Consider the following 16367-nt stretch of genomic DNA (forward strand, 5'->3'; position numbering starts at 1 on the left):
TGCCATGAACACTAGGGATTAGAACTCGAATTTCTTGCCAGAAGAACGTAAGAATCGAGATACAAGAATCTATGTTAGGTTATTAAGTTGATTCGAGGTGGATTCAATTCCCCTCTAATCCTTTATCTAGATTCAAGCACAATCATATTTTCATAGCATTCAGAGTTAAAATCAAGTAATCAAATTCAAGTAAGTATCGTAGCATATCACCTTCGTAAAGCTCTCATTGACTTAAGACCGACTAATTAGATTAGAAAACATTCCATGCTAGAGCACTAGGAGTGGAATGAACTTTCTACTCCACTATATCTCGATAGATTTGAGAGTAGAAACTTTGATAAATATGAGCATCATAAGATTAGTTTTAGTTTACTTACGTTTTGATTTCATCGTTCATTTCGTGAGTAGACTAATCATTTTATCTTTTATCAAATGGCGCCGCTGCCATCTTAGTTTCACTTTCGTATTGTTTTCGTAGTGTTAGTACTGTTCTTAAAGTCTCATTTCACCCACCCACCCATGTTTGATTCATACTGCGGTTGTCCATTTCAGAGTTGAAAAATTCCGGGTAAAAATTACACCGAAGCGCGCAAGGCTTTCCTTGAGCGACCACCCCTATAGCTCGGAGCAAGAGCGAATTCACCTAAAAACACTATAATTTGAAAATTACCCTCGAGCTAAATCACCGCTTCTATCCGAAACCACTTTCTTAACAAAATTTTTCGGATTTCGACAGTTTTGATTCGAACGTTGATCTTTCATATTTTTCAGTGTTCTAACCTGCTATATACACTGAACAAGCATAAACAAGACACTATTCATAAGCGAAGCAAGGATACAATCAGGTATTCCTTTCTTCCACACCTCGCATCTCCTGTTAGAGGTCTATACTAGTATATCAGAATTGTTTAGAGTGTTAACGTGTTTAGCTAAGTTGGTTTTAGCCTTGTATGAGATTAAGGTCTGGCCGAACAAAAACACCGAACGTAATTACAAAACGACGTCAACAAACAAGTCTATCTAGTATACCACCCACTACACCTCTAGCTACTATTTCACACACATCACCTGACACAATGCCCGACGAAGAAGAGAGGCCTCTCTCTGACTTCTACAAAGCCTTGAGCGATAGCCCCAAATCTTGCATCGTTCTAGCAGACCCAGCGGGGGATTTCCGAATCCCTCCAAATATTTTTAATTTGTTACCCGTTTTTCATGGATTAGACCATGAAAAACCTTATCAGCATTACGCGTAGGATTGAACAAGTCCTAACAACATTCCACCATCCTACGGGTTGGTACGAACAAATTAAATTAAGGGTATTCCTTTCACCTTAGTCGATAAGGCGGCCTTTGATTAACTGCCAAAGCCCAATTTCGTGGACTCGTGGGCTAAACTTGTTCAAATTGTTTATGGAACATTTTTACCCACCCCTAAAGACGGATGAGATGCTTTCTAAGATTCATTTCTTTTCGACAAAATCCTCATGAAACATTTTCAGAGGCTTGGAATCGCTTTCACCGATCTCCTTATAGAGTGTCCACATCATAACTTAGTTTGACATAATGAATGGGGTAGTTTCTAAGCAAAGGAGCTTCGAGGCTTATAAATTTTAGAGGACCAAACTAAGCTTAAATAACAACCGGGGGGTTAATGACGATTACTCCCCGCCCGCTAGTTCTTCTTCTACGCTTAAGGCTACCAAGATGTTTGAGGTTAAATCAGATCCCAACTTAAAACTCTAATTGAATCCCTCACAAAAAGGTAGAGGCCATTTATGTACAACAAAAGCCAATCCCCGCCATGAATGTAAATTCAAATCCATGTAGTTTCATTTGAGCCCCGAAAGCATCCCGACTTTACTCATCCCATAGCCTATGAACAGGCTTGTTCCATTAATAGTGAACCTAACGCCTTTGAGACAAAAATCCCAACTTCGGTTGGAGAAATAACCAAAACGCCACACCTCAAGGGTACAATAACCAATATGTTAGGCCTACGCATAGCTTTTAACCAATCCCCACTACAACAAGGATGTGGTCGGGAATTTTAATAATTATAACAACCAAGTGCAACCTCGACAAGGTCAAGCACAAGGTCAAAGTAGTTATAATAATTATAATGCTAGTAGAGGTATCGCTCCGTAAATAATAACTACCCAAATCCACCCATAAATAATTCACTTGAAATAGTTCCAAATACACCACCCGTGACTACTACACCCACACAACCGGATCGCCTTGACACCATCATACAAGTGAGCCAAAACTTTTCCAAACCATGGCTCAATCTAACCAACAAAATTTCTACAATCCATTAATAATTTAGCCAAACAGTTGGCTCAAGATAAAGCCCAACCCAAAGGTGTGTTTCCAGTAACTAAAATACCTAATCCTAAAACAACAAATACAGCCTTTGAGGTAACCGATAATACTAGTAACGAGTATGGAAATGTAGGTGAGCTAAAGGCCATCACCACCCTCCGTTCTGGCAGAATGGTTGATAACAAAGTAACTATGCCTATAGTTACCCCACCAGTAGCCCCTACACCTGCTATATTACTAGATAAATCAAATAGAAACCTGAAGAGCCTACCACTGTAGAGGTACCAGCCCAACACAACCTAAGAAACAGAAGCCACGGTTAAACACCCGGGTAATACCATTGCTAAATATAGACAAACCACCGCTTCCACAAAAATTAGCCATGTTAACTAGGGATACAAATTACGAGGAGATTAGGGATGTTTTCAAGAATCTAACTATAAACCTTCCCTTCCTCGAAGCTATAAAAAAGCTACCACACCATGCTAAGTTTCTTAAGGAATTGTGTACTACTAGGCTTAAGACCAATATACCAAAAGATGCCTTTTAATGAACAATTCCCAAATCTATCCGAACATAATGGAATTGTTAAGTACAAGGACCCTAGTCGCCCCAATCGCATAATGCACCTTAGAGATTCTTATACGACGACCGTTATTAGACTTGGGGGCTAGTGTCAACTTACTCCCGCTTTTATTTGTATAGACAAATAGGTCTAGACGAGATGCAACCCACTAGAATGACGCGTTTGCAATTAGCTGATCGGGTCTATTAAGTATCCTAAGGGTGTCGCCGAAAATGTTCTCGTAAAAAATTCAGGATTTTTACTATCCGCCGATTTTGTCATCCTCGACACGGTCGTTAATCCACTGTCCCCATCATCTTAGGGCCCTTTTCTCGCAACCGCCAACGCGCCATTAATTGCCGCGGATGGTTCAATGTCCATGTCTTTTGGCCATCTTTCATTTGAAGTCAATGTGTTTAAAACAAAGACACAAGCACCCGATTCCTCTATGGGCCGGAGGTTAGCATGATCGAGAGCGTTGCTCGAGATTATTTCAACAACACGCTTCGATAATCATATCCCCAAATTTCTTTTCCTTTGGAAGTTCAGACTCCAACATTTCCATCCCTACACTAGTCGATACACATATTACGGATGAGGATGAGATAGATGACTTTCTCAAAGATGTAGAGGACTATCATAGTAACGAGGATATGACCAATCTAGATGAGCAATTCGATGAGTTTCTTCGAGCAAGTGATGAATCACCCTATCAAGAACTACTTTGCACAACATCCACCTCGATTCCCCTCCTTCCACCCTTTCAAAGGAATCTCGAGTTTGCACTCGATCCTTTTGTTTCTCCCTGCATCCATAATTTTTAAATCCACCTAGTAAACAAATACTACGAAGGACAAACCATTTGACACCTTCATTTTCAGAATTGAGACAGCCCCTACACACATAATGAATGAGTTTTGTGCTAAAACCACATCCTCATTGTTTACAGGCTGTCTTTCTACAACTTATCCATATCCACCATATTCTCCACAACCATTCACTTTTCCACACTTATTTACTAGAACACCCACTCATTCAAAAATGAAAAATAAGGTGCATGATAGGTTACATAATAGGGTTATCCGACTTCGCTTTCATTTCACTAGGTTGAGTCATAGGAAATCTTGGTGCTTGATTGTGTTTGGATATGTTTTCTGTGATATTTATTTATGGAATGATCCACAATTATTTCAGTTGTTGATATATGATAAACTGCATGTTCATACATACGTTTAGACAAGTCTCGAGTATCTGACTATAAACGACTCAACTTTTGTGTTTGGTGCATTTCCTTTCATTTCCATATATTGGTGAGTGCACCATTAAGGTAACCGGGCCCTCTCTATGGAGTGTGTGGCTATAAGTACCGGAACCTAAGTCCACGTTTAAACATAATTCATATTTTCCACTTTTGCATATTTTCTCGGATTTTTGAGTCATGTTTCTCTATGGGGTGAATTATGTCCTTCTTGTTTATTGTTTTCTTTTAAAATTAAATATATATATATATATATATATATATATATATATATATATATATTAAAGAATAAGCATAGTAACCTAGGAAGTCTCGGGAATCTGACTTTAAAAGACCCACTACTAAAAACAAATTTTCTAAGCTTCGTTGAAAAAATTTGTTTGGGGGTGGGGTGTTCGTGTTTCCGTACTAAATATTTATATCCCATTAGAGTTGCTTAGGCCATTTTATTATATTACGATTCGGGTTGACATAATCCATGAATTTAGAGTTCAATTGTTCGCATAACGTACGTCATGCACGCACTTTGAGGCATTTTCTACTATATTATATGTCATCCATGGTCGGAATAGAGTGCTTTATGGATCATTGGATTGGAAATTCTCTCCTGATCAGTTCCATATCTCATTCGCAAAAATCGGACCGGTAACGAAGCGGCAATTTTGATTTGAAGTTTCGCGAAAAAATCGAAAAAAAATCACAAATTTCGATTTTGGGCTTGGGCCCAACCCGCGCCCACCGACAGCGCGACCGCGCCCTTACCTTTAGCAGCACTCGCGATCTTCTTCTCCATCCGCCATTAACGCCAAGCTCCAAAAACCTAAAAAAAAAAATCAAAATAAAAAGAAAACTAAAATTAACCCACGCCCCAAATCAAATCCCAACCCAAATCGATTCCAAACACCACCGACCACCACCACTACCGAATTACATCACCAAAAATCCACCAATATACCAAATTTTGGTGCTGCCGCGCCACCACTCCACCACCACCACGGTTTGCTTCAACCGGTCGATTAAAATCCCACCACTACATCACATTTAAACCCCCACTACATTCCAAACTTCCAATGGCTCAACAATGCCGAATTTTGCCGGAGCAAGCTTTTACAAATGACCACTTCGCCGCTTTTTAGGTGACGAGATGATCACGAGATCGAATAGCTTGTGGTACTCGACCGAAGCCTATTACCACGAGGACTTAGTCCGGACGGTTCTATGATACGAGGGAGTTGGAAGGGATGAGGATTTTGTTGTTGTGGCGAAGAGGCGGAAGGAAGTGACGATCGGGTTGTTATTGAGATTCTAGGCATTCCGCCTAGAATCCATCTGGATGTCACCCTGCAGGAGTCCTAGCATAATGGGGTAGAACCATTGATGCACGAGACAGTTATTGGAGGGGACTACAATGCAAGATCGCATTGTGTTCGACAGGCTTCCCTTAGGACCAACCAAATTGCTACGGCTTGCAAATGGATTGGTCGGAACGTCCAGGGGAAGGGGAAGGTCAGCGATATCGGCCTGAAATGCCTCCACATCTTATGGATACTCCAGGAGCGGAAGTATGACTTCTACATCTTAGAGTTTTTACTGAGCAAGATTAAGGGAGTAGGGAGGTCTGTTGCCCCTCTCCTTGTGTTGATAACAAAGATCATGCTCAAGTTGAGAGCAGCTCAGGCGACTGATCGGACATACATCACTCTCCACCGTAACCCTCGCATATATAAGGAGTGTGTCCAATGGGTTTGGAGATTGGCTGAGGATAGAGAAGAAGAAGAAGAGGATGGAGGAGCTGAGAATGTCGAGGAGGCCGGGGACATCGATGCCTCCGAGGATGAGGAACACTTGACCTGTTTTGACGCGATGCCTTGGAGAGGTCCGACAGATGCGTAACGCATGGCTGTGATCCATCGAGGCATGCTCTCGCTTAACACTATCTGTGAAGACCTCCGGACTCGACAGGCAACGATGCATCACAACTTCGAGCTCCGTACCCAGAGAGAGGACGAGAGGTGGGAACAGATGAGCCAGTTCTGGGACGAGTTGCTGACACGATTCCCACCTCACGGGGACTCTCCTTCTGAGGACACACCATCCATGCATGAGCATCGTCGCCGAAGGACGAATGGTGCTGGCTCTTCAGGAGCTCAGGAGCAGTCTCCGGAGCATGTTCCCTCCGCCACCAGTTCCGGAGTAGCTAGGGATAGTATAGTTTGATGTTTTATGTTTTATTTGTAATTTCATTATTGTTATTTATTTTAATGCAAGTTTATTTCCGTAATTTGAATTTTGTAGTGTAATGTAATTCAATGAAAATTTTAATATAAGGGGTTATTTTCAGTATGGTTGTTTCATATTGATCCCACCTTCCCAACTTGTTTGGGGTGGTTTTATCAATTCAAGCATTATTTTTATAACCCTCGTGTTAGAATTTATTATGAGTCAAGGTGAAAATATGCCCGCTTAGGCATATCTATGATTGAGTATCATTGTAGGATGAAATCTAGATTAAATAGGTACATTCTATCATAAAATCAACCTAAAAGATACCGGTTTGAATTAGAATCAAGGATATGAGTTGTTTCCGCTGGTTTGGAAATTTTAGGATTTTCGAAAACTGCCGTAATTAGTTTTGGCAACTTCCCGATCCATTTTAGCAACTTAAAATTTTTGAATTTATTTATAGCATAACTTATTTATTTATATTTTTGAATTTTTTTTTTTTAAATTTTAACTAGAGAACAAATGCATATTAACTCTATCTATATCCTAACAGATGCCTTAATTACACGTGTTTCTATGCCCCCCCCCCCCAAACAAGAAGCATGCTTTGTCCTCAAAGCATTTAAATAAAGAGGGTAGGAAAAATACCATTGAAGCGCGTGAAATTCAGGAACATCTGTAAAACAAGGTTAGAACGTACTAATATAGGAAATAAAAACGCATTACAACTCTATACGAGTTCTACCCATTATGGGGTTAACAAGAATGAAATTGCTTGGGACTAATATAGAATGAAAACTTACCTTATCCCCCGCATTACTCGTCATCTTCCTCATTCTCTTCTTCCATAAAGAAGTGAGGTTCCTTTAAGGCCCCGCCATGCCATGATAATTTGCCGCTTCCCGCCATTTATCATCTATTATTGCTAACCTATTAAGAGCCACTTGGTCTGACGGGGTGTAAGGTGCAACCAGATGAGGTTGTATCCTCCACCCTTGCCAAGTTATTGCACGGAAAGATCGAATAATACTATTGGTGGGTCCTACAAAGTGTCGAATCGTAATCCAATCCGCGGATGCGTACAAAAAACAGGAAAGAAACATAGCATAATACGAGAAACTAGAACGGGCATAAGAAGGTACTTATGCCTCATGCTATGGGATCGAAGCTAAACTAGACATCAAGGTTCGGGAAGGTCATGACACATACGCCCCGTGGCTAAAGCAAGGAAGACGCCGCAAGTGGCATCATTCATAGAAGAAAAAAAACGCCATTCCCTAAAATGTTTAGCATGATCCAAAACATAACAGCTCCTATGTTCATGGACAGCTACCAAAGGCGACGTTATATTCCCCTTGGTCCTCAATACGAAAATGCCCGCCATACCACTCATGCAAAAACTCGTAAGTGTAGACATACATATTATCGAATCAATAGCACCATGGGTCTTGTATTTCAATGGGCATAGCCACCTAAGAACAAATGCTAGCAAGAACCCGTAATTTCCATTGGTTCATTATCGTGTTGATGGAGAACACTTGTTCTCCATCCGATCTTTCAAAGAAAATGCAGTTATCGTAAAAATAAGATGCTAGAGTCGGAGAATAAAGTGCATCCGGTCTTACCATAAGCGGCTCCCAGCCAACGAATGTGATCGCTTCGCGAAACCAAGCACCATAAGTAGTGCTTTGGAACAAATCTTCGAAAGACTGTTCCGGTATCAATGTTGGAGATGTCATCTCAAAATTACGCTTTGGAATAACTGCGAATGATCCGGATACTACGCACGAAAAACTGGAAATTTCCTGGTCCACCGAAGTCGGCGAAAAAGCGCTCGATAGGGCGATCAAGGCCTCAAGAAAAATTGAAATTTCCAGTGTTTGAGTGGGTCGCTCTTCGCTTGAAGCGAAAGCCTCGACAAAAAACTCAAAATATACAGATGCTGAAAGAAAGCGCCTCAGAGGGCGAAAAGTGCTTCGAGTTGCGTAAACCCGAAAATGAGCCAAAACGAGGGAATCGCGGAGTGAAAGGTGAGTGATGGAGTTTAGGTGTAGTGTGAGTTGTGAGAATAGATTGTATCAAGTTTATATAGGTTTAAAGTTGCTAAAATGGATCGAAGTTGCCAAAACTAATTACGGCAGTTTTCGAAATCCTAAAATTTCCAAACCCAAAACGAAACAACTCATTTCCTTGATTCTAATTCAAACCCAAAGATCTTTTAGGTTGATTTTATGATAGAATGTACCTATTTAATCTAGATTTCATCCTACAATGATACTCAATCATAGATATGCCTAAACGGCATATTTTCACCTTTGACTCTCAATAAATTCTAACACGAGGGTTATAAAATAATGCTTGAATTGATAAAACCACCCCCAAATAAGTTGGGAAGGTGGGATCAATATGAAACAACCACGATACTGAAATAACCCCTTATATTAAAATTTTCATTCGGAGTACATTACACTACAAAATTTAAATTACGGAAATAAACTTGCATTAAAATAAATAACAATAATGAAATTACAAATAAAACATAAAACATAAAACTATACTATCCCTAGCTACTCCGGAACTGGTGGCGGAGGGAACATGCTCGAGATCGCTCCCCGAAGCTCCCCAAGAGCCGACACCATTCGTTCTTCGGCGACGACGCTCGTGCCAGGATGGTGTGTCCTCAGAAGGAGAGTCCCCGTGAGGTGGGAATCGTGTCGGCAACTCGTCCCGGAATTGGCGCTGAGCTTCTAGCTCGGCGCTCATCTGTTCCCACCTTTCGCCCTCTCTCGGGTAAGGAGCTCGGTTTGGATGCATCGCTGCCTCTCGAGTCCGTGAGGTCTTCACAGATAGTGTTAAGCTTAACGATGCCTCGATGGATCACAGCCATGCATTCTCGTGATCCGTCCCAAAGACCCTCTCCAAGGCATCCGCCCAAAACAGTCAAGTCCTCCTCATCCCTGAGGCATCCCCGATGTCCCCAGCCTCCTTGGCATTCTCCAGCTCCTCCATCCTCTTCTTCTTCTTCTATCCTCAGCCAATCTCCAAACCCGTTGGACACACTCCTTATAGATGCAGGGTTACGGTGGAGAGTGATGTATATCCGATCGCCTCCGAGTCGCTTCCTCAACTTGAGCATGATCTTTGTTATCAACACGGGGAGAGGGCAACAGACCTCCCTACTCCCCTAATCTTGCTCAAGTAAAACTCTAAGATGTAGAAGTCATACTTCCGCCCCGAGTATCCATAAGATATGGAGGCAGTTCAGCCGATATCGCCGACCTTCCCTTCCCTCGATCGCTCCGACCAATCCATCGTCAGAGCCACCGGGTTGGTCCTAAGGGAAGCCTCGTCGAATACAATGCGATCTTTGCATTATAGTCCCTCCAATAACTGCCTCGCATCAATGGTTCTACCCCATTATGCCGACTCCCGGGTGACATTCAGATGGATTCTAGGCGAATGCCTAGAATCTCACCAACAACCCACCACTTCCTTCCGCCTCTTCGCCACAACAACAAAAATCCTCGTCCCTTCCAACTCCGTCAGATCATAGAACCGTCGGACTAAGTCCTCGTGGTAATAGGCTTCAGTCGAAAGTACCACAAGCTATTCCAGTCTCGACCGATCATCTCATCACCGTAAAACGGCGAAGTGGTCGGGCGGTAAAAAGCTTGTTCGCAAAATTCGGCTGTTGAGCCATTGGAAGTTTGGAATGTAGTGGGGGTTTAAATGTGATGTAGTGGTGGGATTTTAATTGACCGGTTGAAGCAAACCGTGGTGGTGGTGGAGTGGTGGCGCGGCAGCACCAAAATTTGGTATTTTGGTGGATTTTTGGTGATATAATTCGGTAGTGGTGGTGGTCGGTGGTGTTTGGAATCGATTTGGGTTGGGATTCGATTTGGGGCGTGGGTTAATTTTAGTTTTCTTTTTATTTTGATTTTGTTTTTTTTTTAGGTTTTTAGAGCTTGGCGTTAATGGCGGATGGAGAAGAAGATCGCGAGTGCTGCTAAAGGTAAGGGCGCGGTCCCGCTGTCAGTGGGCGCGGGTTGGGCCCAAGCCCAAAATCGAAATTTGTGATTTTTTTTTTTCGATTTTTCGTGAAACTTCAAATCAAAATTGCAGCCGCCTGCATCGGGTCCGATTTTTTGCGAATGAGATATGGAAATGATTAGGAGAGAATTTCCAATCCAATGATCGATAAAACACTCTATTCCGACCGTGGATGACATATAAGATAGTGGAAAATGCCTTGAAGTGCGTGCATGACGTACGTTATGCGAACAATTGAACTCTAAATTCATGGATTATGTCAACCCGAATCGTAATATAATAAAATGGCCTAAGCAACTCTAATGGGACATAAATATTTAGTACGAACATTTAACACTTCACCCCAAACAAATTTTACAACGGCTTAGAAAATTTGTTTTAGCAAAGGGTCTTTTAAAGTCGATTCCCGAGACTTCCTAGGTTACTATGCTTATTCTTTAATATATATATATATTTTAATTTTTAAAAAAAGAAAACAATAAACAAGAAGGACATAATTCACCCCATAGAAACATGACTCAAAAAATCCGAAAAATATGCAAGAGTGGAAAACGTGAATTATGTTTAAACGTGGACTTAGGTTCCGTGACTTACAGCCACACACTCCATAGAGGGGGCCCGTTACCTTAATAGTGCACTCACCAATATATGGAAATGAAAGGAAATGCACCAAACACAAAAAAAGTTGAGTCGCTTATAGTCGATACTTTCGACTTGTCTAAACGTATGTATGAACATGCAGCTTTATCATATATCAACAACCAAAATAATTGTGGATCATTCCATAAATAAATATCACAGAAAAACATATCCAAACACAATCAAGCACCAAGATTTCCTATGACTCAACCTAGTGAAATGAAAGCTAAGTCGGATAACCCTATTATGTAACCTATCATGCACCTTATTTTTCATTTTTGAATGAGTGGGTGTTCTAGTAAATAAGTGTGGAAAAGTGAATGGTTGTGGAGAATATGGTGGATATAGATAAGTTGTAGAAAGACAGCCTGTAAAACAATGAGGATGTGGTTTTAGCACAAAACTCATTCATTGTGTGTGTAGGACTGCCTCAATTCTAAACATGAAGGTGTCAAATGGTTTGTCCTTCCAAGTAGTTGTTTACTAGGTGGATTTAAAAATTATGGAGCACGGAGAAACAAAAGGGTCGAAAGTGCAAACTCGGATTCCTTTGAAAGGGTGGGAGGAGGGGAATCGAGGTGGATGTTGTGCAAAAGTAGTTCTTGATAGGGTGATTCATCACTTGCTCAAGAAACTCATCGAATTGCTCATCTAGATTGGTCATATCCTCGCTACAATGATAGTCCTCTACATCTTTGAGAAAGTCATCTATCTCATCCTCATCCGTAATATGTGTATCGACTAGTGTAGGGATGGAAATGTTGAGTCCGAACTTCCAAAGGAAAGAAATTTGGGCATATGATTATCGTGGAACGTGTTGTTGAAATAATCTCGAAAGCAACGCCTCGATCATGCTAACCTCTCCATCCATAGATCGAATCGGGTAACCGTGGTTCTTTGTTTTAAAAACATTGACTCCAACAGAAAGATGGCCAAAAGACATGGACATTGAACCATCACGCAATTAATGAGCGCATTGGCGCCGCCGTAAAAGGACGCCCTAAGATGATCGACAGAGTCGCTAATCCACTTCGCGGTCGAGGATGACAAAATCGGCCGGATAGTAAAAATCCTGAATTTTTACCGTAACATTTTCGACGACACCCTTTAGGATACTTAATAGACCGATCGCCTAATTGCAACGCCATTCTAGTGGGTTGCATCTCGCCTAGACCTATTTGTCTATACAAATAAAACGGAGTAAGTTTACACTAGCCCCCAAGTCTAATAACGCGGTCGTCAGATAGAATCTCCTAAGGTGCATTGTGCGAGGATCTAATTGTGGTCCTTGTACTTAACAATTCCATTATGTTCAGATAGAGTTGGGAATTGTTCCGTTAAAAAGGCGCCTTTTGGTATATTGGTCTTACGCCTAGTAGTACACAATTCCTTAAGAAACTTAGCATGGTGTGGTAGCTTTTTATAGCTTCGAGGAAGGGAATGTTTATAGTTAGGTTCTTAAAACATCCCTAATCTCCTCGTAATTTGTATCCCTAGTTAACATGGCTAATTTTTATGGAAACGGTGGTTTCGCCTATATTTAGCAATGGTATTACCCGGGTGTTTAACCGTGGCTTCCTCGTTTCTTAGGTTGTGTTGAACCGGTACCTTTACGCTGGTAGGCTCTTCAGTTTCTATTTCGCATCTAGTAATATAGCAGGTGTAGGGTTATCGGGTGGGGTAACTATAGGCATAGTTACTTTGTTATCAACCATTCTCGCCGAATCCAGGGTGGTGATGGCCTTTAGCTCACCTACATTTCCATACTCGTTACTAGTATTATCGGTTACCTCAAAGGCTGTATTTGTTGTTTTAGGATTAGGTATTTCGTTACCTGGAAACACACCTTTGGGTTGGGCTTTATCTTGAGCCAACTGTTTGGCTAAATTATTAACAGATTGTAGAAGTTGTTGGTTAGATTGAGCCATAGTTTGGAAAAGTTTTGGCTCACTTGTATGAAGGTGTCAAGACAATCCGTTGTGTGGGTGTAGTAGTCACGGGTGGTGGTGGATCGAACTATTTCAAGTGAATTATTTATGGGTGGATTTGGGTAGTTATTATTTTTACCGAACGATACCTCTACTAGCATTATAATTATTATAACTACTTTGACCTTGTGCTTGACCTTGTCGAGGTTGCACTTGGTTGTTATAATTATTAAAATTCCCCCACCGCCCTTGTCGAGTGGGGCTTGGTTAAAGCCGCGTATGCGTAGGCCTAACATATTGGTTATTGTACCCTTGAGGTGTGACGCTTTGGCTATTTCTCCAACCGGTTGGGATTTTGTCTCCAAGGGCGTTAGGTTCACTATTAATGGAACAAGCCTGTTCATAGGCTATAGGACCGTGGGAGTCGGATGCTCGTGGCTCCAAATGAAACTACATGGATTTGAATTTACATTCATGACGGGATTGGCTTTTGTTGTACGTAAATGGCCTCTACCTTTTTTGTGAGGGAATCAATTAGAGTTTTAAGCTCAGGATCTGATTTAACCTCAAACATACTGGTAGCCTTAACTGTTGAAGAAGAACTAGCGGAGCAGGAGTAATCGTCACTACCCCCAGTTTGTTATTTCCCTTAGTTTGGTCCTCTATAAATTTATAAGCCTCCGAAGCTCCTTTGCTTAAGAAACTACCCCCATTCATTATGTCAAGGACTTCTTTATGGTGGTGTAGAAGTCCTTTGAAAAAGGTACGAACTAACGAGTCTTTCGCTAAGTTATGATGTGGACACTCTATAAGGAGATCGGTGAAACGATTCCAAGCCTCTGAAAATGTTTCATGAGGATTTTGTCGAAAGAAATGAATCTTGGAAAGCATCTCATCCGTCTTTAGGGTGGGTAAAAATGTTCCATAAACAAAATGAACAAGTTTAGCCCACGAAGTTCACGTAATTAGGCGCTTGGGTAGTTAACCAAGACGCCGCCTTATCGGCTAAGGTGAAAGGGAATACCCTTAATTTAATTTGTTCCGCACCAACCGTAGGATGGTGGAATGTTGTTAGGACTTGTTCAATCCTACGCATGTGCTGATAAGGTTTTTCATGGTCTAATCCATGAAAAACGGGTAACAAATTAAAAATATTTGGGGGGATTCGGAAATCCCCCAGTGGGTCTGCTAGAACGATGCACGATTTGGGGCTATCGCTCAAGGCTTTCGTAGAAGTCGAGAGAGCCTCTTCTTCGGGGGCATTGTCTCGGTGATGTGTGTGTGAAATAGTAGCTAGAGGTGTAGTGGTATACTAGATAGACTTGTTTGTTGACGTTGTTGTGTAATTACGTTCGGTGTTTTTGTTCGGCCAGACCTTAATCTCATACAAGGCTAAAACCAAACTTAGCTAAACACATCAACACTCCAAACAATTCTGATATACTAGTATAAACCTCTAACAGGAGAGCGAGGTGTGGAAGAAAGGAATACCTTATTGCATCCTTGCTTCGCTAATGAATAGCGTCTTGTTTATGCGTGTTCAGTGTATATAAGAGGTTAGAACACTGAAAAATATGAAAAATCAAAGTTCGAATCAAAACTGTCGAAATCCGAAAAAATTAACAAAGGGCGCGGGGTGCGCTCGGATAGGGGGCGCTCCGGGTAATTTTCAAATTACAGTGTTTTTAGGGCGGGTCGCGCTCTTGCTCCAGCTATAGGTCATGGCTCCAAGAAAGCCTGCCACGGTTATAATTTTACCCAGAATTTTTCAACTCTGAAATGGACAACCGCAGTATGAATCAAACATGGGTGGGTGGGTGAAATGGTACTTTAAGAACAGTACTAACACTACGAAAACAATACGAAAGTGAAACTAAGATGGCAGCGGCGCCATTTGATAAAAGTAAAATAATTAGTCTACTCACGAAATGAACGATGAAATCAAAACGTAAGTAAACTAAAACTAATTTATATGATGCTTTATATTTATCAAAGATTTCTACTCTCAAGTCTATGAGATATAGTGGAGTAGAGTGATTCGTTCCACTCTTAGTCCTTCCGCATGCTATGTTCTCAAGTGTAAGTACTCTAAACTTAAAGTCTAAAGAGAGATTTACGAAAAAGGCAACTAGACTACGATGCAACTACCCACGAAATGCAACTAGTAGTCGACGATGGGAATAACTAAGGGAATGCAACGTTGATTCTATGATAAGGAGTTAGAGGGGGATTGATTCCACCTTAACTCGACTTAATCCTATTAATGACGAATTGTCGTAATTCGAATTGAACTGCTTCGCAGAACAATTGGTTCTTCCTAATCCCTAATTACACATGGCATTCCTACCAATTCATAACTAGCATGTGAACGATTAAACCCATTCTCATGGTGAACTAATCGTTTCTAGAGTGGAAAGGAAATTACGACGATTCTACGATATTCGAATCAAGCTTTCATCAAGGCTTCTCAACCCCCTCTAATGGAGGTTTAGCCGAGAATCATTACGCAATCATTTCCGATTACTTTTAAACTAAACATGATATAAGAATTGAAATTTACTTAATTAAACAATAATGAAATCTAATTTAATGACTCAAATGAAATAAAGACAGGAATTGAAATTAGATCTAGGAATGGAAATGACAAAATTGAAATTGATAAAAATACTACTTTATTGATCTAATCAAAATGAAGAACAAGATTCAAAGGTTTAATCTAATACAATAATTGAAATGGAACTAAACTTAATTAATCTACATGAAAAACTAGATCTAGAATTTATTAATGGAGGCTACTAATCTAATCTAATTCTAGGTCTAACTATCTACCATTAACAAAGAGCTAAGCTTTTGTTTTTATACATTCAGATCCAAAAATCGTGCATGGGCTTGGAGCCATGTTTTGGGCCAGAGAATCAGGCCCAAAACCCAATTCTTTCAGTCCAAAAAGGCCTCTTCAGCTGCAGTTGGCTTCCACAGACTTTCCATCAACTTCTGCTCCTCTGATTGTGTCAAGGCTTAGACCATTGGAAAGATCTTTCCGAGCCGGTCGTTTTGACATAAGGTAGGCCCCATTCCGAGGTCTGAGTCCAAAGATATGTCCTTCGAAGTTCTCACGACTTTGTGTCTTTGTTTTCGCCCAGCGTCGACTTTTCAGCTTTTGACCGGGCTTTTAGAAAAGCTTTGTCTTCTCGAAACTTGGACTTTAATCATGGAACTCCTTAGTAACCGACCTTTGCTCCTTTATCTCGCTAAAGTGGCACATTTCTGCATATAATGGACTTTGAAGCCTGAAATGCATAAAAACACGTAATTAGTGTTAACTCTTAATTATTACTCACATAATTGGTCTAAAAGTATGACTGTTAAAGGGTTAAAA

General features: G+C 40.9%; 1 pseudogene; it reads left to right on the forward strand.

Annotated features, from left to right (window-relative positions):
* The first annotated feature begins 13775 nt into the window (after positions 1-13775).
* On the forward strand, positions 13776-13869 carry LOC147524197 (small nucleolar RNA R71; annotated as a pseudogene).
* Positions 13870-16367: the final 2498 nt, after the last annotated feature.

This window comes from Coptis chinensis, chromosome 1, assembly GCF_015680905.1.
Source record: "Coptis chinensis isolate HL-2020 chromosome 1, ASM1568090v1, whole genome shotgun sequence".
Taxonomy (NCBI): Eukaryota; Viridiplantae; Streptophyta; class Magnoliopsida; order Ranunculales; family Ranunculaceae; genus Coptis; species Coptis chinensis.